The 26,375-nt window shown below is 47.7% G+C and overlaps 1 protein-coding gene across 3 annotated transcripts in view; it reads right to left on the bottom strand.

Moving 5' to 3' along the window:
* Window positions 1-26,375, bottom strand: part of CSNK1G1 (casein kinase 1 gamma 1) — a 105,568-nt gene that overhangs the window by 70,570 nt on the left and 8,623 nt on the right. The window contains exon 2 of one of the 3 annotated variants that reach the window (XM_069025489.1): window positions 14,839-14,927. The exons of 1 other annotated variant lie outside the window; for it this stretch is intronic. The gene's annotated coding sequence lies outside the window, so the exon portion shown is untranslated. Of the gene's footprint in view, window positions 1-14,819; window positions 14,928-26,375 lie in introns of all 3 variants that reach the window. One more of the 3 variants, XM_069025488.1, reaches the window with a different exon arrangement.

Below are 26,375 nucleotides of genomic sequence, written 5' to 3' on the forward strand. Positions count from 1 at the left end.
AAAATGCTGGGTTGTTTAACAGCAAAAAGACAGGCAGATGTCCCTATACCATCCCCTTCCTTCCAGGCAATGGATTTGAAGAAAAAAGGGGCAAAGATGTCTTCTAGACAGCCATGTGCATCCATCATCAAGGAATAACCCACAGCACATGGATTCAGGTGCATCCATGGTGGCTGATGGATGTAGTTTGCAGTTAGTGGTATCAAAGTCCTTGACAAGACCACCATGGGAGCTTAGGCTCTGGAGCAGCCTTGGATCACTGGCAGCAACATCACTTTTACAGATCTCCAGCCTAATTTAACCCAGATGCGCCTCAATCATCTACGACTGTTTTATCTGTGCTCTGTCTGGCAAGGAAAAGCAGCCCAGAGGATGAATTGCAGACAGGCTCAGACAGTTTGAAAAGACTGGTGAACTTGGCAGCCAAACACAACTTCCCCCTGCCCCCAAAAACCCTGGTAGTATCCAAACCATGAAGTGCTTTTTTCTGCTTCAGAAAGAAACTCAAGTATCAAGTTCAGAGCCAAGGCAGCGTTCAGAGTGTGTGTGGGGTGGGGAAAAGCCTCTCACCAGAAGAAAAGTCCTTGTGAAGTTGAGGAGATGGGTCAAAGGAAACTGAAGACAGTCTGATGGCAAGGGTGGGTAGAGCTATGCTAGTGGAACCCAGCTCAGGATAACAGGGAGCCCTGAGGTGCTGAGAGGCTTTTAGCCCTGTCCCAAGGTGAATCCAGCACCTAACAGGGATGTGTTTCCCCTGTGGAAGGACATATTCCTATTGAGAGCCATCCAGTACCCACAAAAAGTGTCATAACAGAAGAGCAGTGAGGTGGGATTCAGATGCAGGGTCTTTGTATCCCAACTTGAGAAAGCTGGGATACAAGACCCCAGGCTTGGCTTATGGTTACCTGTTGGGAACAGGTTGTCCCCTCTCTGTCCCACCAGAGCACCTCCAAAAGCTGAGGACAAACAAGCAGAACTGTTTCTTTGTTGCCTCAGCTCAAAATGACACCAAAAATGACACCAAACTTCTGCTTAGTCTCATATCAGTGCCTAAAATGAGCTTCAGACAGCACTGGTCAGATTCAGGATCAGGCTCCTGGTGCTCACTGGTTGGACCTGATGGCTCAGGAGACAGGAAAACATCTGGACTCTCACAGCATTGACATCTAAACATGGGTGTAAGGGCTCTCCCAGTGTCCAAGTGTCCACCACAGAGCAGCAAAGCCTTGGAGAAAATTCCACTTCCATGCAACACGGATGAAGTTATGAAAGTGCACCAGAAGTAGGTGCCTTCAGAAAGGGAGTACCTAATTCAGTGAGAGGATTTAGCCACCGAGTGCCAAAGGCACCGTGACCTGGGCATGGCTGAGCCTGGCTCAGGTGTGTCCTGCAGGGATGAACAGCAGCCACCAGCCAAAGCTCGTGTGGCTGTAAGAGCCTGTGCATCCACCTCCTTCTGTGATTCCAAGCACCACCCCACAGTAACTCAAGCAGCTGTTCTTCATCACCACACAGCCTCACACGAAGAGGGGATGAACAGGTAAGAAGGGAACACGCCCAAGAACAGCAGAGGTGGGTAAAAGTCTCAAGTACACTCTGTGCAGCTGAACTTTAAGACCTGGCCTGGGAGGCCAAGGCCAAATGCTCCAGAGCAAATGGGCAAGAGGAGAACTCTGCCAAGTCTGCGCCACTCCATCCCACAGACTCTTGACTGTGCCCAACAGACTTCACTTGAGGTTGCTCATCACTAAAAACTCCTTGTAAGAGCTGGGTAATAAACTGGAAACACGGTGATGTAAGAGATGGTGAGCTGGAACAGCAGCACTTCTTAAAAACACAGTTAGTAATGGTGATGCCAACAGGAGAGAGCTGGAGTATGTTAAGGGAAAACACAAGAAAACCTGATAGTCCATGATTTAATGTACATGTTTTTTCCTTTTAATGCCTGAACTTCACCTTCTCCTTAAGTGAAGATACTGCCTTTTCCAGCAGTCATGGAGAGAGGATCAGACCATGCTGTCTCGTCATATAATGAGACATTTGGCAGGAATTCAACTGATATCACCTACATATTTTGTTTGCAACTAAACCATGTCTCAGAGAGGAAAGTATGTACCTGAGACCTACACAGGGAGAGAAATCTGCCCCAGCCTTTAATGGGCTGCTTTTCTGGAGGCAAATTGCTGTCAGACAGGGGTGACTGACCACTCAGCTGCTTACAAGGGTTAGAGCACAAGGGAGCTGGAAAGGTAAGAACTACAACCCCTGAGTCCTGCTCATCTGGGCTTAATAAAAACAGTGCTTCAGCCTAAGCAACCCAACAATGTTGCCAGCATCCAGATTGCCTGCCAGCTCTGTTTTGGGAGAGGAAGGTTTTTATTGGGATAGATCACATCCATTAAAAACTGCTAGAGTTTGATATTTAAGGCACTGTTGTGCTCAATGCCTGAAACCTTCTGCAGCAATTTGTCTCCCCTTCCTGGTATGGGCTTATAAAAACTCCATGATGTCAACACTGCAGCCCCAAAACAAGCTGTCCCACCCCAAAACCCATCTATCCCACAAGGCAGCATCCTCATGGCACATAAAGAGCCACCCTTTCCTTCCTCTCTGAGATGTAGGACTCCCTAAATCTCCCAGATCTCCCAACTGTGTGTCCTGACGAAGCAGTTCAGCTGTCAGAAGGACCTAGATTACCTGTGCGACTGAAAGGTGCCAGGAATTACATCCAGACCCAGCAAAATACCCTCTGGAGAAGCACAACCCCCTTGCAGGCGGGCCAGAGGATGTTTAGAGCCTGTCTCTCGCCTTTTAAATTCTCATTTATTGTATTTTATTTTTCTTTATTTATTTCTAAATGAAGCAAAGGTCGCTCCATTTGCTGGCAGTTGAGCCGCCTCCTCCCCAGTGCAAGGTCCAGTCTTGGTTACTGGTCTAACTCTGTGCTGGTGGCTACACCCACACCATCAGCTCCATAAAAATCTGCACTTCCTCAGTAGGGCAATTAGGCACCATAATCCCAAGATACACAGTCAGACAGTTGCATTTGTTCACAGCAAGTAAATGTTTGTGCCGAGCTCCTTCCTCAATCTGGCAAGGAAGTGGCCCGTGGCACCCGCCCGCAGGGGGAAGCCAAGCAGGAGCCACCAACACTCCAAGAGCAGCCACATGGCTTTAAAAAATTATAATACTTGAAGATCTGTGCTCTTGGTTGGTTTTATGGGTTTTTTCTTCCTCAAATTTGAAGTTGCCAGCTCCTAAAAAGTCTTCACACCCTGGATGGATATTTTAGCTTCCTCCAGCTGTATTAGGAAGCATCATCCCACACCTGTCATTTTTCTACCTGTGCTTTCATAGGTGCAGCTTCTTTGTAAAATGAGCCCAAGATGAGATCCATGTGCTCCATGCAGGAGCATCCAGCATCAGTCTCTGCACTGGCATTCCTGTAAAGCCATCCTACACACCAGAACACGCCTGGGTGGCACATGCAGCACCAGAGATGGCAACAAACACTCTCTGGTCTCCCACAGCGACAGTCTGGAGAAGCTTCAGAGATGTCTTCTGCCAGTACCCATCCAGCTTTCACATGGGCATCACCAAGGTCATCAAATTTCCCCCCTCAAGCTCTCAGTAAAGGGACAAATGTAAATTTGTGAAGGATCAGCCTGGTGCAGACATCACCTGGCTCTTCTGAACACGGGTTGACAAACAGGTGTGGTCAGACATCACCTGCCTTGTGACAATGTGCCCAAGAGGCTGTTAATGCCTACAGGGACACCTGCAATCCCCCAAATCCCTGCAGACCAAGAAAAATACCATGTGTGGGTTAAGTTGTATATTAGGAAAAAGTTCTTCCCTCAGAGGGTGGTCGGGCACTGCCCAGGCTCTCCAGAGAATGGTCACGGCCCTAAGGCTGCTACAGCTCCAGAAGTGTTTGGACAACACTCTCAGGGACATGGGATTTTTGGGGTGTCTGTGCAGGGCCAGGAGTTGGACTCGATGATCCCTGTGAGTCCCTTCCAACTCGGGATATTCCACAAGATTTTTCAAGCCACAAGCAGTAATTCCAAAGCCATATCCAGCATCCACAGCACATTCATTTTCATTATTAAGCCAGATATTTGGAAATGCTGCCGTGTTAAGGTTGTGGCAGTGGATTTAATTAATGTCAGCCTCTGCCACCGCCACTGATAACCCTTTATGTCCATCTCAGCACTGCATCACCACCTGATGCTTACCTGACAGGTCAATCAAAGGCACTCCAACAGTGAGTGAACACCTGAGCTCCCTTTCTGAGGTCACCTTGCTGTTTTGGTTCCTTCCATTACAATTTGTGCCAGAAGAGCATCACCATTGGAGCTACTCCATGGCCTGGAGGAGGGATACTGGATTCCCAACCCACAGCACATCCAGTGAGGGCAAGTGGCAGGAACAGGCAGCACTGACACAAACACTCAAGCTCACGGTGCATCCAATGGAGCAATGTCAGCTTAAGGAAGCAGCCTGTAAAGCAGCAGGGAAATGAGCTGAAGAGATGGCTCAGTTTTGGAGAGCTAATTTTACGTGACAGCTCTTCCTGCTTCTCTCCTTTCCCTCGTGTTAAGGACTTTGCACAGTTCACGGCCTGGCTCCGTTTGCTGTAAACTCCAGACGTGCCTATGTAAAGGGAACATTGTGCCAAAACAAACAAATCTGCCACCCACTTGTGGTAGCAATCCATTAGGAAGGAAAGGCAAGGCACACACCACTAAAACTATAAATATCCCCTAGTATGGACAAGAGGGAAGGCTTGCGGTTACCAAAAAGAAGGATTTTGCTGCATTCCTCAAGGAATTAAGACTCATGTGTTGACACTCCTGTTTCAGAAGTTTCTAACCCTTTCCTGTGTTTATAGACTGGTTTGGGTTGGAAGCTCAGCTTGTTCCAACCCTGCCATGGGCAGGGACACCTTCCACTAGGCCCAGGCTGCTCCAAGCCCCATCTAACCTGGCCTTGGACACTGCCAGGGATCCAGGGGCAGCCACAGCTGCTCTGGGCACCCTGTGCCAGGGCTCCCCACCCTCACAGGGAACAATTCCTTCCCAATATCCCATCCAGCCCTGCTCTATGGCAGTTTGAAGCCATTCTCCCTTGTCCTGTCCCTCCACCCCTTGTCCCCAGTCCCTCTCCAGCTCTCCTGGAGCCCCTTTAGGCCCTGCAAGGGGCTCCGAGCTCTCCCTGGAGCCTTCTCCTCTCCAGGGGAGCACCCCCAGCTCTCCCAGCCTGGCTCCAGGGCAGAGGGGCTCCAGCTCTCAGAGCATCTCCATGGCCTCCTCTGGACTCTCTCCAGCAGCTCCAGGTCCTTCTGCTGTTGGACCCCATGGCTGGAGGCAGCCCTGCAGGTGGGGTCTCACCTGAGCTGGGCAGAGGGGCAGAATCCCCCCCTGCCCTGCTGTCCATGCTGGGGAATCAGCCCAGGGCACAGTGGGGGTTTTGGGGCTGCCAGGGCTGTGCTCCATCCCTTCTCCACCCAGCCTGTGTTTGTGCTTGGCATGGCCCTGGCCCAGGGGCAGGACCTTGCATGTGGCCTTGTTGAGCTCCGTGAGCTTCCCACAGTCCTGCCTCCCCTGGTCCCTCTGCATGCCATCCCTTCCCGCCAGCCTGCCGACCACAACACAAAGTTGGCATCAATCCCACTTAACAAAGAATTCAAAGGCCTTGAATTTATGATAAATTCATAGGAGACCAATCAACACATTACCTCAGTGAGGAAAATAATGAAGCACCAGCTCAGTTATGCAGCGTAACACAAAGGAATCCACATGGGAGTGGAGTCACTCAGCCCTGTTCACAGAAGCAGCCTCAGAACTTGGGCCTTATTAGGTACTGGATTATCCAAACAGAAACCATGTTTCCTAAGACATCCTTGAATGCACTTACTCCAGCAGCAGAATCTACAGGAAGTGTGTGCAGCTCCATGAAACCGTATTTCCCATCCTAGAATGACTTACAAATTAGTGACACTGCAGAGAGAAGCCTAAAGGTTCCTCAAGAACCAAATCTGTGATATAGCAACAGTTTGGTGCAGAAAGGTTAGAAAACACCTTACGGACTCCCTGGATTAGCAGTGGGAGAAACTGAAGCCAATGCCCTGCACGGAAACAATGAACAAGGAGTGGTGATCAGAGGAGGTCCCTGGAGCTGAAGGAGAAAGCTGTTTATTCTACCTCTCACACTCATCTGGACTTCAGAGTCAAGTTTCTCTCTTAAAACAAAGCAGAGATGCCACACAGGTGCTCACAGAGATCTGTAGCCAAGGGAAGCACATCCTGATGATAACATTCCTTTAACCTGCACTGCATGGCCCTGGACTAATCACAGCTGGCACATTTCTTCACGTTAAGCTTCATCATTTATTTCACAAGCAGTAACCTCACTGAGCAGAGACACAACACCTTTTTCCACCCTATTAGTCCTAATACCATCATCTAAAACAAGAAGTGGGGGTTTGTCCCATGCAAGATTTGCCTCCAAACCACAGGAGAAATCAGAGATGCTACCAAGCCTCTTTGTCCTCTGAGAGGCACCAACTTCCCGTCCAAATCCTCCCCCCCACCACCAAATCTTCACTTAAATACAGGCTGAGCTCTAAGAATCCTTTGCTGGAACCCTGCCTCCCTCAACCACAGATCCCCTTTAGGTGCTATCTTAAACTGTATTTCCAAGATTAATTACTCCATTACAGCACCTGTTCCCTGACCCATGCCAACAACACGACCTTGAGAAAGCTGGAAAAGCAAGCCCAATTCTCCTGCCTACAAGGCAGTTCTTCCACAAGGAAAGACAGCACCTCTTGATCGCATCTCTAGACAACAGCCCAGTACTTCAGGCACTTTTTCAAACATCATCCTTTGTGGTTTGAAACCCAGAAATGATTTGCTCTGTACTCAGCCACAAAGTACGCTTTCGAATCACCGCATGCGGAAGAAAATTCAGGCTATTTCTAGCTGAGTCTTCTCAGACAGATCATGAAAACAGGCAGGTGGCACAAGGGCATTTCAGATTATTCAGAGAAATGCCACGAGAGTGCAGGTGTGGTGGACAAGCACCAGCCAGCCAAGCCCCTGGGAGCACGGGAAGAGCACAGCGATGCTCCGTGTTGGAGCCAAGGACTTGCAGACCACCTCAGGACCTGTGATATCATCAATGCAACCGTGCTGGACTGGCTCTCCTCCCTGACTGAACTCACCCTGCTCTGGGTGAATCTGTGCAGCCTCTTGTTCCCACAGCTCATGGAACAGTGCCCTGCAGCTTGGGCCACACGAGGTAGCTCATCCTTTCTTGAACCTGTGACCTTCAGAGCTCATTTGAGGGCAACCACTGTCCTTGTTCACAGGAGCAGCTCCATGCCCCCAAAGATGGCATCCCAGAAAAAGAAAAGCTTGATACAATTAACCATGGCCAATTTAGAAATCTGCATCAGAAAGGTCTTCTTAACCCATTTTCCATTTCCATCGATAAGTGAGAGAACAAGAATTGGAAGAACACTGTTTTGTCACAAGAACTGCCCAGATTTGATTCTCATTCACCTGGAGAAGAAAGTTTAGGTGAGAAGGAAACTGAGGGCCATCTGCCTCCTGCTACAGGAAATGTTAAAAATTAGATCTCCCAGCAGCTGAGGGCAACATTAAAATGAAAATAAACTCTCAACCATGCTTGTCTGGCCATCATCCCTCACAGGCTGCATCTCAGGACAAGCTGAAGCTGCACATGGAAAAGGGAACAACCTACCTAAATATAATCAACCTCTTATTTGCGATGGATCATTGCTTGACCACATCTATAAAGTACCAGTCTGATGTCCCCAAGGGACCTGGCTTCACTACCTGCACTCTCTGAAGTGATTTATAGCCCCGCAAACCTCTGCTGCTGCTTGAGGAAGAGAAGATGACAACAACCATGTATTTGCCTGTAGAAATCACATCACCTGCCAGCTGGCCAGGAAGGAGGTCGGATAGTCCCTGTCTGCAGCTGATCTCTCCTCTCCCACATGTGCAAATGCTGCACAGCACAACCTGGGAGCGCTCACACCAAAGGACTTCCGACAGGAAACAGGAGATGCCACTTCCAGGGGCCAGCTCTTCTGGTGTCCCTTGAAACACTACCAGATACAGGTGATGATGCCCAAGTATCTCCTGACATCCCTTACACACTTGTATGCTGAGAAATGAAAGGATTATAATGATTTTATAGTCTTTTCCAGGGATTACTCCCTGGTTTACTGTGATAGGTGCACGTTAGCAGTGGGGTTGGTTTGTTCCAAGGAAAGGTCAGAGGTACCGTATGACAATTTTCCCAATTCATGTACAAACACAAAAAAGCAGCTTATACCTGATCTAGGCAGTGATCAGGTACAAAACTCAGCAATCAAGCTTTAGTTTTCCTGGTAGTGGGTTTTTTTCCCAGGAAAGCAGTCAGTGAGACCAAGCCTTCAGCACGGCTCAAAACCAGCCCTCCTGGCTCTGTTTACAACAGCACAGCCACAGAGTCTGGGCGAGAGTCAAAGCTCCGTATGTACAGCAATCCCCACGCTCGTGGAATCATGGAATGGTTTGGGCAGGAAGGGCCCTTAAAGCCCACCTCATTCCAACCCCCTGCCATGGGCAGGGATGCTGCTCACTAAGACAGGTCCCTTTTAGATTCGATCTTAGTCTCTCAGACACACAGGAAATGTTTCATACTCAACCATCTGCAACTGCTGAAGCTCAGAAATGAGGGGTTGAGGTGATGAGAAAAAGCTCCAAATCCTTAGAATTGAAACAATTAAGTGTTTACCTCCAGATTCATGACCCAAAGGAAGCGAGCAGCAAGGAAACCTTCCCAGATAAAAATCAGTTTATCCCAGCAACATCTATCCAATCTACAAGCACTTCCCAGCAGCTGCCTGCAGGTGAACCCCCAAATGGCCCCACAGCACCCCATGGGCCTGAAACGTTGCTTCCACAGCACAGAGCAGCTCAGGCTCCTCCAGCCCATTCCAGGGACGTAACAGACCATGAGCAGAGCATTAGCAGTTCAGCAGCCAGGCTGAGACAGGCTAAAAGCTGAAATTAGGCGAAGACAAGGCAACTCCAGCACAGCAGAGCCTCCCAGCACTGGCAGCCATGGGTCAGGGTCACACCTCCAATGCTGCTGGGAGGGACAGAGCAGCTCCATGAGCAGTGACAGCCCCACACTGGCACAGTTACAATGAGGAAGGACAGAGTAGGAGGCAAACCCAGGCTTTCTTTAGGTGTCTGGGGGCTGAGGGAGCGACAGGATAAGAGGACATGGCCTCAAGCTGTGCAAGGGGAGGTTCAGGTTGGACATCAGGAGGAATTTCTTCTCAGATGGAGTTGTGAAGCATCAGAATGGGCTGCTCAGGGAGGTGGTGGAGTCACCATCACTGGAGGTGTTCAAGAAACGACTGATGGTAGACTTAGTGCTCTGTTCTGGTTGAAAAGGTGGTGATTGGTCAAAAGTTGGACTTTATCTTAAAGGTCTTTTCCAACCTAAATGATTCTGTAATTCTGGGACGAGGTAATTCTGACTCAAGAGCTGAGCAGCCCCCAGGTTGCCGCACAGGCATGCCTGGTACACACACATCAGACGTGTACCCCAGTTAACATCCAGCTACTCCAAAAGGCACCTTCCTGCTCCTCCATCCATCAGACACCCTCAACTCTCTCCTTTGCACCAGCTCTGGCACTTGTTTGACCTCTCAGTGAGTCAACTCCAGAACTGCAGGGCTGGCTGCCAGCTGAATCCCAGACTGGATCGGGTTGGAAGGGACCTTAAAGCTCACCCAGTGCCATCCCCCTTCCACTATCCCAGGTTGCTCCAGGCCCCATCCAACCTGGCCTTGGACACTTCCACAGCTTCTCTGGGCAACCTGTGTCAGGGCCTCACCATCCTCCTGAGAGGTTAAAGAAGCCTCAGAACCAGCACAAGGAAAGGCACTGGTCGGTGCCACCATTGCTCCCAGCAGGAACAGGTTGTCACACACTGTTGCTCCATGAACTGGACAGAGAAGGAACTTGGGGACAACTGGACATTCATGATTCCTCTAACACCCCACAATAAACACACAAACTCGAGGAGTTCTGCTTCCCCCATCCTGCAGTAACTTTCAGTAGTTCTGTGTAACAATGCCAGAACATAAAGGCTCTCGTTCGTGTTATACTTAACACATTGGTTGTGCTAAGCAGCAACAGCTTTCCCTCAAACTGCAGCCACATTTTCCACCCTCACAGGTTTCTGGAATGCTGGGATGTAGCACAGCCCCCCTCCACCATCCCATCAGGAGAAAACAGGACAGGAAACGCTGAATTTCAAAACTGGAAGAAGCAGCACAAGGGAAAAGAGTTCAGGATGCTACTTCGAGTACCAGTCACACATCTTACTACAAGGAAAGGACATTCAAGTTACCTCTGGCTTAAGTGGTGCCAAAATTTTGTGGCAGACACCAAGAACATCTGAAAAATCACCAAAAAAAAAGTTCAATATATACCAAAATCCCTAATTTTGAAGACTGGAGCAGAGCATCCACACTGTGTCCTGAAGCATTTCCAGCACTGGAAAAGGTGCAGAAGCACCTTTAGCCTAAACCAGCAGATGCTTTAATCTCCAAAACCTTGAAAACATCTGCAGAGCTGAACTCCTCTACCCAATCCTTACTTCTCAGGTACAGAGCTATCACCAGTACCCCCAGTTACAGACCAGTAAATTTCCTCTTGGAGATCACTGCACACCTCCATGTCCAAACTGCACAAGAAGCAGCACAATGGGAGCAAGATATCCTCATGGGGGAGAGAAATGGCACAGCTCTGCCTTGATTTATGTAGTCTCTGCAGACCTGGACAAGGAAACAACAGACCCAAAAATCCAGGTCATGGATCATTCACCCCCAGCAAAGAATCCCTGTGCAATCTTCTCCCACACAAAGTGGTCCTGGATGGACAGGACAAACCCCCAAAATGGGGATGTTTCAGAGACAAGAGCTGCTGGGAACTTCTTGCAGTGACCACCAGGACCACTTGCCCCATGTCCCCCAGTAAAACACTGGATCACCTCTTCCCCCAGCTGGAAAACTGAGGTAGGAGTTGGTTTCCCATGGAAATATGAAATAGAGAAATAGGAAATAGTCTAGCAAAGCACAAGGGGGATCACAGAAGACCTACAGACAGCAGGATTCCCATGGTGGCATATCCACCAAATAGAATTAATCCATACAGTGCTAATTGCCCAAGTAACACTAATTGTTGTAAGACAGCTCAATCCCATCCCCCTGCTCCCAGCACTGCACTTATGGAAGCACTAAAAACCACGGAAAAGGCCTCATAGTATACCACAAAAATCAGGATCCATCGTTGCTGGAATCAAACTGCAAGGCTTGCAGTGGGATTTCAGCAAGGAAATGGAAATCACGCTGACATACAATTGTTCCGCCTCCCTGTTCGCCTTCACACATTTCTCACAGGTCAATTTTAAAGAATTAAGTCTTGTTCAGTGAAACATCTGGTGGCTGTTGCTAGAGGAAACCGACTATCTGCAACATTTGAGCAAAAATAATGAGTTACATAAAAGCCAGACTGCATAAGCAAGGACAAGTGTTTTGCCAGTCTGTGAATCTCAGAACCTTACATGAAAGCTCACGTTTAATTTCTGGGTTAAAATACAATGAAGTCAACTCACACACATTACAAACCCCACCAAGATTTGAGTTTTCTCTAAGTTTATGAGGATATAATCATGCTGTATTGGAATTAACTTTCTAGCTACCAACTAAAAATCCTAAAGATTTTCTGCAAACAGCACAGACAGACAACTTACAGCTTAAAAACGGGCCAGCTCAGCTCTAGGCACTTTCAGACTTAGTTCAAGCCAGGACAAGTTCAAGAGTTAGAGAAGAGGGTTTTGGTCTGTCACCATTTGAGTCAGGAGTTCTCCCATGCCTAATGGAAGAGTATTTTCCCTTAATGCTACAGATCATCTTTTCCTCAGGGTTTCTCAGTGTCTGCAGACCAACACCCACCAGCTGAGGCTGCACTGGGCTGAACAGGAGGAGTGATTTTGTGGGAGAAGTTGAGAGGAGCTCTAATGTATCACCATTCACGTCCACAAGACCAACCAGAAGCCTTTAAGATTTCGGATCTGTGATAGAGGCTCTCCAGCTCCTCAAGGCCCACAACTGGAGGGGCAGCATTCCCAAGAACATCTCCAGCAGGCAGCTCTAATATACGGGAACTGCACTTCACATGATGTACCTTTCTACAAATAGATATTGCTGTTTTTTGAGGAGAGCTGAAGCACTTAAATAATCCAGAAGCCTGATGGATGACTAATACAACTAGAAAGCTCCATGTACAAGAAGAAATTTTGGCTTCCCCACATTACCAGGGCCGCTCTCAGGATGCAAGCAGGGTACAGAGGAGGCACCTGCAGCCCTCTCTGCTGTCTCCCTGGTTCTGGACATCAGCTTGAGGCTGCAGCTGCTGTTGCTCTTGCTCATTTATGCCATCCAGGGAAAAAAATTTGCACCTAAGGCCAAATTCCTCAAGCTGGACGTGGCTGACCAAGCACACTGAGGTCACCACGGCAGTGCCAAGAGCCAGCTCCTCACTCACATGGGCAGCGTCTGGCTCTGCAGCACAAATGTGGGAGGGAAGCATCTGGCACTGGTTTCACTGGAGCTGGGAAGTCAGGCCAGCAGACCTCGGGGATCCTGAGGCAGGGAACACGCAGGTGAGGACACACACAGACAAGTAATGGCATGAGGCAGAGTGCTGGCTCACAGGAGCACCTGTGGAAGCCATGGAATGGGAAAAGCAGCGCTTCTTTAAATATTAAATTAAAATATACGGAGAGATAAAAGGAGGCAGGAACAGGAAACCAGCTTCACCCAAGTGAAAAAGCATGCTACGAACCCAAACCTCAGGAAACAGGTTTATGTGAGTCAAAAAAACTTCCCAAGATCCCAGATATCTTACAGGCAGCATGCAGAAAAACAAGCCAGTGACTTCAGTTCCAAAAGAAACCCTCCACAACATCACAACAGCAAAGCTTTAGACTGTTTTCTCTTTGAGAAAAAAAATAATGTGAAACAAGGCCCAGGCAGATGACACAGCCTCTGCTGGGCTCATAGAAGATATTAAAGCACAGAACCAGCCTGAATTGCTCAAACTGAACACTTTTCAACAATTAATGACACTCCTACTACTGTCACCAAAAATAGACAAATTGGTTTTAGGGAATGAAGCTGCAAAAATAATTTGAGATACAATATCAAGCAAAAGTGGAACCAGATTTCTCCTCCAGGCTGGAAGATGCTGAGAGGATGAAACTGTGGCCCCATCCATCACACACCCCTCGCCCCCAGCTGAAATTACCAAAAGACAAGAAGCTCATGAAGCTTTCTACAGAGAAAATTCTAAATGGAAATGACAATTTTGAAAGAATTTATTTTGTCACATCACTTTGGCCAAAAATAGAAACAACATTCCCAAAGGATGCTGCACAATTATGGCCCTAAACAAAACACCCCAATGACTTAATCAGGATCACTCAGTCCGCACAGGAAAAAATAGTTTATCGCTACATAAATGCTTTTTCAGAAGTCCAGAAAGGGAATTCTAGTGCCAGTTTCAGCCTTTATGTACACCCCAAAAAACCCTTGTGCCAAGCAGGGACTGGCACTCCCTAAAGGTCACCACCCTCACCAAACCAGAACACTCGCTGGTTCATTTTAATGAAATCCAGGGATCTATCCCCACTGGAATCAGTCCAACACTCTCACCTACAAATGCTATTTCCTTTTGATTTCTGGAGAGGAAAATTTTCCCAACAACTTCAGTTTCGAGTTCTCTGCTCATTCCAGGTCAGCTGCTATAGAACAGGTAACCTGGCCCTTATTTTATTTGTCACTCAAACACTCAGATGCAGAACACAACAACTCTGCTCTCAGTTCACCACAAGACTCTGGACTCTCCTTGCCTTTAATCCTGCCCAATTTCCTTGTTCGTCACTGACGAGCAGCACTGCAGCTACCTACTTCTCAGCTCTACACGTGTCGTTCTAAAAATAAAGCCAGGGAAAGGAATGTAAGTTCCCAGGTAAGTTACTTCAGATGAAAAATGCTGACAAAACTGAGAGGGGGAAAAAAAATTAAAATGGAAATAAGGAATAAGAATTGAACAACTTGCATTTGGGTCTCTAAGAGTCCTTCCACAGGCTTGGCAGATATTTCATTGATAATCTAGACACCATACTGGATTTTTAGTGTCTTGCCTTATTTGGAGAATCAAAGAATCATAGAATGGTTTGGGTTGGATGGAACCTGAAAGCTCAGCTTGTTGCACCCCCTGCCACGAGCAGGGACACCTTCCACTAGCCCAGGGTGCTCCAAGCCATGTCCTGGCCTTGGACACTGCCAGGGATGCAGGGGCAGCCACAGCTGCTCTGGGCACCCTGTGCCAGGGCCTCCCCACCCTCCCAGGGAACAATTCCTTCCTTATATTTAACCTAAACTATTTCAGTTTGAAGTCATTCTCCCCTGTCCTGTCAGTACAGTTCTGGATGAATGGTCCCTCTCCAGCTTCCCTGCAGCCCCTTCAGATCCTGGAAGGTGCTCTGAGGTGTCCACACAACCTTCCCTTCTCCAGATGGAACAGCCTCAGTTCTCCCTGTTTCCGTAGGGGAGGTGCCTCTTATCAAATACAGGCGAGTTTGGGTTTTTTAGGAAGGAATATTTGAATATCTCCAAGCTAAGACACTCCAGAATATCAAAGGCATGTGACACTCACCACACGAGGTGCAACTCACTTCTTAGGCTTGTTATCCAAAATCACAGGGCAGCGAGCGCTGGGGCGCGGGAGCAGCAGAGCAGCCAGGCACTCATATCTGTACTGAACCTGGCAAGGAAGAAAGCACATTTCAGGAAGTCTCCATGCGACAGCTCACACCAGTGACTTCCAATCTTACTGTATGCTGCTTAAAAACAAAAAGGCATTGTTTGTTTTCAGCTGGATATGGCAGCTTCCAAGTACTGGGGATGAAATGGAGCCAAACCCCACTGCTCATAGGAAAATCATTCTCCTTACCCGCTATCAGGGCAAACTCATAGCTTTCCATGCAATAAATAATGTGAACTTTAGTTCAGAAGACAGAGTTTTCTTAAAAAATAGATGTTTCCGTCTCTTCAGTAATTGGAGGTTTGGTTTTTGGTAAGCTGTGTTTCCCCACCTTGGGAAACAGGTTCCCAAACCTGAACTCCTTTGATGCAGTATCCCTGGGCTGGCTCCATCTCCTGCTGTGCTCCAGGCACTTTGGTCAGAAGGAAGCATATGGGGGTTTTTTTTGTTTGTCTGTGACTTTTTTTCCTTAAAAAACACCTTCCAGAGCACAGGGCCCAAATAGCAATTCCTGAGGGGGAGTGCACTGTAACAGGGGGTGTGGAAATCAAACCAAAATGAAACTATTTCTGGGTAACTCTGCCCAAAGCAACCAGAGACAGCCTGTTCTGTACTCAAAACTTGGGCCTGTAACATCCTTTGGACGAAAACACATGGATGGTTCTAACAAAAATGAAAATTTTAAAAAGCAAGTTGAAGTTCTGAGAAGCTCTGTCATCTGAAGAAGGTTCTTCTGAAACACCACAGGAGACTCCCTTACACAGGCTACAAGCAATCAGCTCCCCAATGGGTACTCCAAGTTAAGTCAGCACTTTATCCTTCTTTTTCCAACTGTTACAGCAACGTAACAGTAAAGGTCCATATTAACATCTTAAACCAGAGAGCATTTTTACTCTCTCCAACATGAAGTGCAAGACAGACCGAAGCCACTGTGGCTGTGCTGCTGAGTGACACCACTGTGACTGAAGCACACAGGAATTTGGTGTCCACCTCTGCCCTGTCCTTTCAGAAGCTTGTGGTCAGTCCAGTCCAAGTCACATCCGTGCCCTTCTGATGTTGTTCACAGTTTCTGTCCTCAAGAAGCCTGGAGGATTCCTCACTGGGGCTGGAGCAGACTTCGAAAGCCCTCACAGCCCAACAGCTCTCATTAATTAACCCTCCTCTGCAATTATCCAGCACCAGCTCCGGAATGAAGCCAACCACCAGTGCAAGGAACATATGCCACCACTCCAGTGTGCAAGCAGTGGCACTCATTCCTCTCAAATGAAAAGGCATTAGGGAGCTGATCGTAGCCCTCAATATTAAATTTATTGTGAAGCATTTAAGGCCAGCTTTTGTTCTACTTGGTACTAAAGTCATTCCAAGTTATTTGACCAGGTCAGAGGCTGCAGCAAGGAAGAACCAGCCAAACTTGTACCAAACCAAGACCTACAAGAAAGGAAAAACACAAGCACCCATTCACAGGAAAACAGGGATTGCAGCTTTATTTAGTCACTTGTCATCCACTCCTGGGCAAAGAACTGGAGCACCCCATTAACATGACAGTCCACATATTTAAATGCTGAACACCCTTTCAGCTCTGCTCTCTTGCCACTTGGAACACGCCCTACTTAAACTTAGAAAGAAAACCAAAAGCTGTGCATAAAAATTCCAGATGGGGTTCATTGGCCAGAAACTTACTCAGTTTCCTTCCACCAATCCCAGCATTTGGTGGTGACTCCGAACAAGGAAGCGAAACAGAAGCCTATTTATAACACACTTCATGGTACAATGATTCACTTTAGGAATAAAGGTAAGGAAGTCATCTCATGCCATTCTGAGGTTCAGGTTTGAACCAGGGGGTTAGGCATTATTCACGTTCTGCTCAAAGTACAAGACGACCAGCATGTTACAGAGGATCAAAGTGTACCATGGGAAAATCCCCACGCTGGTCAGACTCTGCCACTTCCCACTGGCAAGGCCAAGTGACAAAACCCATCCCCACCTCATTCAAGATCTTTTTTAACAGAGCTTTTGACCTGAAGCACAGCATCTGGAAAGAACCCAAGGTTCAAAATGAGGAGCTTGGTCTCCATCCTGTCCCTGGCCATACATCCAGGAATCCTGCCCATGTTAAACGTGGCTGGGAAGGCAGGAACCTCGTTCAGCTGCAAGCATGGCATGGAGCAGAAAGGCACCTCTGGCAGCAGCAGAAAGCATTGGCTAGCAAGTGAGAATATGTGGACAGCCTGGTCAGAGCACCAGTTTATCATTGTAATGAGCTCCAGCCTCTCCCTTTCCATCCAGCCTCAATGCCCAAAGCCTGATATCAAGGAGAATCCAGGGACCAGGTCCCTGGGTGAAGGGAAGAATAAGGCAGAACGAAGAATGACAGTGAAAGAGGAAGTGTGAAACTATGAATAGCAAGAGGGATCCTTTCTAGCTCTTGACAAAGAATTAACTCTTTTTGTGCTTCATTAGCAGCTCCAGACACTGAGCCCATTTCCTGTGACACGTCCTAGCCCAGATGGTTCTAGCGAGGCCTCAGGCCTGGAGAGACACCTGGAGCTGAACAGGCCTTGATGTTGTACAACCATTCAGGGGTTGTGCAATATCCTTCCACGAGGATGCTCTGCTTTGTACCAGGCACTTCAGCAAGAAGAGTTACTTATTTTCCAGAGTGCCAAAGGCAGGAAGACATGAAGCATTCAGGGGTGTGGAGCTGGGCACGGGTCCCACACACCTGTATTCAGGACAAGCCCCTCTGCACCAGTCAAGAGAACCACAGCAAAGCTGTCTCTTCCCAGCACATGGCCAGCAAGCAGCGTGGTCAGCCCTCAAAGGCCACTTTAGGAAGAAGTTCTTTACTTCTTCCAGGTGAGGCACTGGAACAGAGAGATTGTGGACTCTCCATCCCTGGAAGTATTCAAGACCAGGCTGGACAGGGCTCTCGTCTAGTGAAAAGTGTCCGTGCCCATGGTAGGAGTCAGAACGAGATGAGCTTTGAGGTCCCTTCCAACCTAAACCATTATCTGGATATCACAGAATCACAGAAACACTACCACACTGGCTGGAGAAGCCACAAAGACCCTCACAACCTCTTTGAGCTGTCAGTGTGAGAGAACAAGGCTCCACCAGAAGCTTGAAGCCTTGCAGATTGTTTTCCCCATTCATTTTCAAAGGAAGGAGCAGATGAGAAGTTTGTTTCAGTTTCAGAGTAAAAACTAACGTCCTTGGAGGCATCGTGTGAAAAGCTGATATTTGCTACCTGGGGTACACAACCAGGTCTTTCGTCTCCTCCAGGGGCTGGGGAAATATGTGCCAGCCTGACTCAGGAGGTGTGACTTCTGTGGCACAGTGCTTCCAAGGTGGGGGTACAGCACAGCCCCTTTTTGGCTCCCCGAGGAGGACATGGCTTCTGCCACAGCAGGGAAGGTGACTCTACAAATCCACTTCTCCGTAATTCTCTCAGGAAGCTGGTACACAGACAGTTCTTGGATCTTTTGTACTTCAGTTCATTATTATTTTATTACCAGTTAGCAGCACAAAACTCTGGGTAACACTTTAAAAAAGCTTCTCATCTTTAGGCTCGAGGTGTTTGTACTCTTCCCAAATTAAAGCACAAGAATAATATTCAAATTCCAACCTAATGGGCACTGCCCTACTCCAAAGTGTTCACACCATCAAGCACAGCAGAAAAGGTGCAACGGCTCCCACCAGCATTAGATGATGGAAAGCAACCTCGGGAGCCAGCGTGATGCTCCAGCACTTGTGTTGAGCTCAGTGAGAACCTAGCTTAGCAGTGCCCAGGATTGTGTAATTCTCTGGGATGTGTAATTCTCCAAAAACAAGTGACTTATCTCAAAAGCAACCCATCAGTCCTTGATCAGTGGGGGTTCACATGAGCAGACTCTCAACCAAAGCATTCCACAACCATATGGAAAAATATCAGGTCTCTGCAGACCATTAAAGCACCTTCAGGACACCTCAACTCTGCAGACAGCTTCAGCACAAACCTTTAAATATATGAAACTGAAGCTGTGCCAGGGCAGGGTTAGGTTGGATATTAGGAAAAGGTTCTTCCCCCAGAGGGTGCTGGGGCACTGCCCAGGCTCCCCAGGGAATGGTCACAGCCCCAAGGCTGCCAGAGCTCCAGGAGCGTTTGGACAACCTCTCAGGCACAGGGTGGGATTGCAGGGGTGTCTGTGCAGCGCCAGGAGTTGCATTTGATGATCCAGTTCAGAGGTGAAACACCTCACATCACATCCTCCAGGAGGCACAGAGGTGAACCAAAGGATAGGGCACAGCTCGCTTGACCTCCAGTTTGGAACAGGAGCTGTGCAGAGATGTTCGGGAAGGAAAGGAAGAGAGTAAGAATACTGAACTTCTCCGGGCATTTTTCCACCTCCAGTGGCTTGTATTCCTGGGCCTCCCCAAGTCAGTTTGGGCATCTGAGTGCTCTGGGTGTGATTGCTGGGGTTGTCCTGTGCAAGGTGAGGAGCTGGACTTCGCTGATCCCTGTGGGTCCCTTCCAACACAGGCCATTCTACAATTCTGTGAAGAACACTCAGGGCAGCCTCTTCACGAGCGTGTGTCCAGTTCTTCTCCAGACTCACACAAAGTTTTTGTAGCCACAAGAGTCCCTGGCTACCTGAACAACATCTGAGCCCACCTCCCGCCAGCTCCATTTAACCCTCTCTGGACCTTCGGGCAGCAGGAGTGGACTGTCCTGCCACACGCACCACTGATGGCTTTGTGACCTGACTTACCCCCCGCTGACCCTTTAACGTCACACAGGTGTAAATAACCACTTCTTGGCAGAAGGGGAAGAGACACGAACTTTGACTGCACAGACTCAATAAACAGCATTTTACTGTGAGTAAATCAGCAACATTATCTGCCGATTATCAGTAGATATCAAAACCAGCAGAGCAGCAGTGAAGCAGAAAGGACCTCAGTGACACATTAAGGCTGTCTGCCCTTAAAACATGGAAAGCAGCAGGGTCAAAGGGGGAAAAGTCATACATTGTTGAGTAGATTTTGCTGTCTTTTTGCCAAAACCAAACACATTCAATGCCTGAGGAAGAGCCGGACAGAAAGATGAATACATCCATAACTGCACTTGAAGCAAAGGTCCTGCTTGGACTCAGTAATTTGCAAATTCCTCCCTGCATACACCCTAAAGCTGACATCTACATTCATTCTGCTCAGCTGAAGAAAAAGAGTCAGCCTTTATCCTGCACTGTACTTGGGCACTGCTCAGAACAGCCTTCGTCAGCTCACACCAAGGTAAAAAAATAGAATTATACAAACCTGCGGCTTACAAAACCCATTTGACATCTCTCTCCCAACTCCCTTAACTCGTGAGTAGCCCACATACTTCCAACACAGCAAGGGAATGCTGTGAACAGGTCTAGATCTCAATTCTGTCTTTACAAAAGGAAAACAGCAAATATTTTTTGGAGTTACCTAATGCCATGCCCAATGCAATCCCAGCACATGAAGCTTCGATATTCCCAGTAAACTGCTTGTCCCTAACACACAACAGGAGCCTACACTTTATTAACAGCAAAATATTAAAGGCTTCAAAACTGATGCCAGCCCTCTTCGTGATGAAAGGGAACAGAACAGTGCCTCAAATAACACAAGAATACAAAATTTAGAGAAAACGTGAAGGCAAGTTCAGGTAGAGCCTACTTGCAACACAGGAATATCACGGAATGAGATTCTTTAAATCTTTTGACTCATCAGGAACAGAGCCCTGCTTATTCTAAATTAAATTTCACGAGATGTTTTCCCTGACTGTACCTGAGGTGTCCCCAGCATGGAGCTGCACTACATGCTTCCAGCAGCAATCATTCCATATGATGTGGTTTGGTGACACCTCGGCCTGGAAGCACAGAGATGTGACAGCTCGGCTGAGGACGCTCACAAAGAGAACTCTATTTTATCCTTTCAACGTGAGCCTCTGCTCCCAAACCCTGACCTGTCTGGTACAGCTTCCAGAGCTTGAAACTCAAACAGGGAAAGCCCACCCAAGGAGTACTTTACTTGTTCACTTTGAGATGATTTAACCTTTTCCCCTGCAGCAGCTGCAGATACTGTGCAATGAACAGTAGCCTGGAAGAAAGAGAGCGTGTGGCTCAGGGAAAAACAAGCACGTATCTTAATATGAAACATCTGCTTTTTACTCTCTTTTTATTGGAAAGAAATAGAGTTTTTTCCCTTTTGGCTTCCCCTGCAGCAAGAGCAGAGCGTACCCCATGACACAGAGCCCAGTAAGGGTCTGGGTGCCCCGAGTTCAGGGAGAAGGGCCAAAACAGAGCATCCACCTCGACTAAACACCGAGTCATGAAAATTATTTAGACGTGGGATTTTGAACTCTCACTATTGTATGGAAAAACGCTTTGAGGAAGACTCTGATCACGATCTGCCCCAAGTGCCTCTACCCAGCACTCACTCACCTTATACTCCCCTCTGAAGCACACAGTACGCGCCTCACACGCTCCCTATTACCATGATCACCGTGCACTTTGCTCATATTTTGTATTATTATTATTATTTTCCTCTTTTCCAAGGATCCCTTTACGGGTTACATGAATCACACAGTTAATATCTGTCTAGCATATGCACAAGAAATGTTCCCACTCCCAGTGCCTCTGGAAGAGGGATAAAGCCCTCCTAAGGTAAGTTTAGAGTCGTGCTAAACGGCATTTGCTGTCAGACACGGCCGAGTTCACACTCCAGATGTCAATCTCAACCCAGACCATCATGCAGTAATACTTAAAAAGAAAAAATTTAAAAATAATTTCCCATCTAGTCTAAGGAGTTTTCTTCCAAGATCCCTTTGATTCACATCTGAAGGTGAACTGCTCCAGTTCTTCACGTTCTTTTGAAGAAAGGATAACAGAGCTGTTGGAGCACTCGCTGCTCCTAACCTGAGCAGCAACAATGATTTGCTCCACATTTCCCCCTTACTACCTGGGCTTACTCAATCATTAACAGACTCTTGATTTAATGCTCTTTCAAACAGCCAGCTCAGCTCATACCCCTCCTCAGACCTAAGCACAAGTCAGTAACCCAAATGCAGATATTTAAAATCCTTTTTCCCTACTTGAGAGATTCAGAAAGTTCATCACATGCTCAGGTGACACCACGGCTCTCTAAACAGAGGGAGCAACACTAAGTTAAGCGGAGTAGTCTCCATTCCTCAGGGCCTCTGCTGCTCCTCAAGAGTTTTAGGAGACCTCAGGTTTTTTGCTGCTTCTGGTTCTCCTCCTCCATGTGTGAACCCCACAACAATCCACAGGTGCCCCAAAGGTTGGGAAGATGTTGGCAGTCTAGAACTGACACCAGGATGAAACAGCATCTCTGAAGGAAAACTTAACATGTGCTCTTCATAACATGGAGCAACCAAAGAGCTGCAGGAACCCCCAGCAGGAATTCCTGGTGGTTTCTCCCCTTATCAGACCCACTGCTGAGCAAGTCTAACTCATTACAGCAACAGGAGAAAACCGACCCAACAATACCTGGAGAGCTCTGTGCCAGGTTAGAAACTCAGAGCAGCTCAGGAACAGGTTTGACAAGCAATATATGGGAAAGGCAGGACAAAATCTCCCCTTTTGGGCACAGCAGGTACCTCTGCGGAGGTAACAAACAAGGCTTCAAGCTGTGAACATTCCACAATAGGACGTTTCAATCCCAGGGAAAGTATTGAAATACCAAGTTTCATGTTTAGGTATGAAACTACATTAATGGCTCCTCATCCGTGCTTAAAATCACTGGTTTAATAAGTCAGTCTGATTAAAACTAGATTTTTAGCAGGCACAGAGCAGGAAACTAAAAAAGCAACCCACAGTTGGTCAGCCATGACATGAACACAAGCAAAACAGCCCCAGGGACACATCAGGATCATCCCTACGTGTATATACACTGCATGTAATTAGTATGACACACAGTAGGACATTAACATGTGCTGCTTCACTCCTGGCTGTCCCTGCCCCGTTCTGGGCTAGCAGCTGATTGCCAGCCCAGCTGCCTGCTGGATCCCACACTGGGAAAGCTGAAGAGAGGCATTATGACCACCTCCTCCCACTTTCTGCACAGAAAGGTGGAATTTCAAGAATTTTTCCCTTTTAAAGGGACCAAGAACTTTATGTTCAATTCCTTTCTTCATCCCTAATTTCTAATTTTATTTCCCTCCTTTCCGTTTCTACCTATCCCCCCTAGAATGTTTCTACTCATAAGCCACAGTACATTGTACAGCAAATCTCCTTTGAACAGCACAGCTGGGGAGACCTGTAGGTATGGACAGTATCCTGGAAACAGCTGGAGATTTCCCCTCCTGTAAGAATCCCTAAGGCATCCTCCAGAGTTCTTCAGAAATACCACCTCCTCATGCTGCCCCAGGATTCTGGAAAGGCAGGAGGTTCATAAAGGTGGAATTAATAGCAGCAGAACACTTGTGTCAGTTCTGTCCACGACAACTGAGGATGATCCAGGGAGCAGCAAACTTCTGCAGGTTGCTCCAGGATCTGCCACCACTGGATTACAGATGTTGGCATGGACACAACTGCCCAGTCCTACCAGCACTCATTTTATGGACATGCTGATCCTGGGTTTGTCCAACCACTTTTTTTTGTTTGTCCAACCTCCTAAACCAGCAGCTTCTACACAGCCCCAGAACAACATTCAGAAGTTTGCTGCCTGCTTTTTAAAGAGATCCTCCCAATCCTAAGAGTCTCAGGCATTTCAGACTCCCCAGGACAGGCAGCTGCTCATCTGCCTTCAACTCTATTTCCCTTCCCCGTATGTTTCCCAACCCTGGTGAAGATGCAATGACCAGAAATGCACAACACAATAGGAGTAGTCACACACTCACCCACTGCAGTTCACTCAGTGTATCACTCAGCAACCCTAATTCTTAATCAGATTAGTATTTCAGCCTTCCGAAAAAAACCCCCATGTGTTCTATCTGTAGCAAGCAAGAGACCAGCACGCCAACAACAACCAAGTCAACACCAGGGAGTCCCAGCAGCTCCAAGCCATGCCCATGCCAACCAAAAGGGTTTTGCCCAGTCACCTGCAAAAGAGTTTCTTTCACAAGGCAAAAAACCCACACCACTCGCTGTGCTCCTGAACAGCGTGGCAGACACCTGAAAATCCTGTTCAACTTCCCAGCAACTTCTCCCATTCAGCTGGCAGCATGCTGCCAACTTCAGAGGAGTCTGGCATTTTTGGAGGATGGCAGAAGAGCTCCAGAAGCCTGAGTACACACTGAAGGCATCTTCTTCATTATGCTCGTAGGTTGAATTATGTATTTAATTAGAAGCAGCTTCAACGAGAAGTTGCCAAAGTTGAACATGGAGGATGTCTCACTTCACACAAGGAGGCAAACCCACGCAAGGAAGCAGATGCCAGAACTGGCCACCTCTGTGCACCATCTCACACACACTACAAACTTCTCCCAGAAGCTGAAGTAAAGTGCTATTTTGCACAGATAAGCTTCATGTTACCTCGAAGGCAAACATTACCTTTCCCACAGTTTGGAAATTGCATCTGTATGAAGTTGCTTTGATTCAACTTCTGCTTTCAAGCCCTAATCTTCAGCATAGCTGTCAATTAGAAATGTTTGTTAGCAAGTAATCTGCTCTACACACCACATCACGTCGTCTCCTTTGAAGCCCTAATACCCACCAGTGAGGATGGCTTTGTACCTGTAGATCACTCGTGGACCTTTCACACTGCACACAGATCTGGAATTAATTCCTGCTAACAGCCACACTGGAAGTGCTGGCCAGTGACAAACACTAAAAGCTGCTTGGCACCGTCGAGCCTCAAAGCTCCGTCCACCGCACAAAAGCGGCGTTTACGTGTTGAGAGAGACACAAGCAGAAAAAGTCCTTGCAGCACAAGGTCACACCAAGCTCGCTGGAAGACTAAATTTAGCCACCTGTGCCTCAGGCAAGCCTGTTAGTTGTGGGAAGCTTGGATACTGGTGTGGAGCACTGGTCCCAGGGTAAATCCCATGGAAGATCGACTCCATTTAATTCTGAATGATCTAGAAGTTATTAATGGGGAGCCCAAACCCAATCCATCAAAGGGGAGATGTCTCTGAGAACCCCACAAACTCGGCACCAGGACACGGCAGTCCTGTTTGGGCTGCTTTGCTCCAATGTGTAAACTACTACATTCAGAGTCAGCAGGAGGAGCTCAAGAAGATTTAACAGATGGGGTTTCAGCACAAATGTATTTTAGAACACCTCCTTAGCAAGCACATTTCCTCCTCTACCACACCTCACACTACAGTTCTAACAGCTACACAAGAGTGGATCGACAGGAACTCGGGGATTATTCCAAGGTTTTGTAAATGTTAGCAGAGGCTGATTGAACAGTTTGTGAAGACGAGCCCCAGTTTACCAAAAGCCAACAGCTTTGTCTAACATTTAATAATTTTCCAAGCCAAAAAGGCAGGGGTGACTCAGCTGCTTCAACTGTGTTAGGTCTCAGGATCAGTGTCAACCACGAGCCCATGGAAGGATCACACCACTCAACTGAGGTTTGATGTCCAGGATCACTGCAAGAATCTACCCGTTGGAAAAAACAAGTCCAAAAATCTAGTTTCAGGACACCACTGGGGAATTTCTGAACTATCTGCCTCAGCCCCACAGGCCTTCAGAGATGCTCAAGAACCTGTTTTGGTGCCAGAAACCCAAACAGAAGCATTAGCTCAAGAACACAAAGCCAGGATTACTAAGATGACCGCACCGGGCACAAGGTTTCTCACAGTAGATGTTGAGTGTCCAAAAGGCATCTGAAGTCACGCTGCATCCCCTGACGCCTCTGCAAACAGATGGTGACACAGAAGGCTCCCTGAACATCCAACAGTCACCCTGCACATCGCTGCTCTTACCAAACCTTCCCCTGCAGTGGTCCCAGCCAAGAGGATGCCATGACCCCCAGGTGCCCCAGCCAAAACCTGTAGCTATCACCACAGCAGCCAAGTTCACCCCAAACCCCTGCCTTCAATCTCATTGTCTCCTTACAGTTGAAGAACCAGGAAGAACAGAACAAGTGGTTCCAAAACATCCCACTCCCAGTTGTGGATCTTGACAAGGCAAAGGCATTTTGGCACGTGCAGTAACTCCTAACATTTAGAAAGGATAAAAAACACTAAGTACCAGTGCTGTACCCAGCAAATCCACACAAAAACAAAGGGCTGTGAATTGCTTTGGAGCCTAATATCAGTTTTGGATTTTAATCACAGAATACCAGGGATCTGAGCAGAGGTATTCCCCCCAGAGACGCAAAGCACAGCCCAGCGATGATTTACCACACTGGTGTTGCATCTATCACAAGTCAAACTGAAGCCTCAGTGCTGCCAACACTGCACAGAGCTGCTTCAGAACAGGAAACCTGTCAAAACCTTTCCAAACAGAGGACAGCTGGGAAGCAGTATCAGATGCCAAA

Source organism: Aphelocoma coerulescens, chromosome 10 (genome assembly GCF_041296385.1).
Source record: "Aphelocoma coerulescens isolate FSJ_1873_10779 chromosome 10, UR_Acoe_1.0, whole genome shotgun sequence".
NCBI classification, from domain to species: Eukaryota; Metazoa; Chordata; class Aves; order Passeriformes; family Corvidae; genus Aphelocoma; species Aphelocoma coerulescens.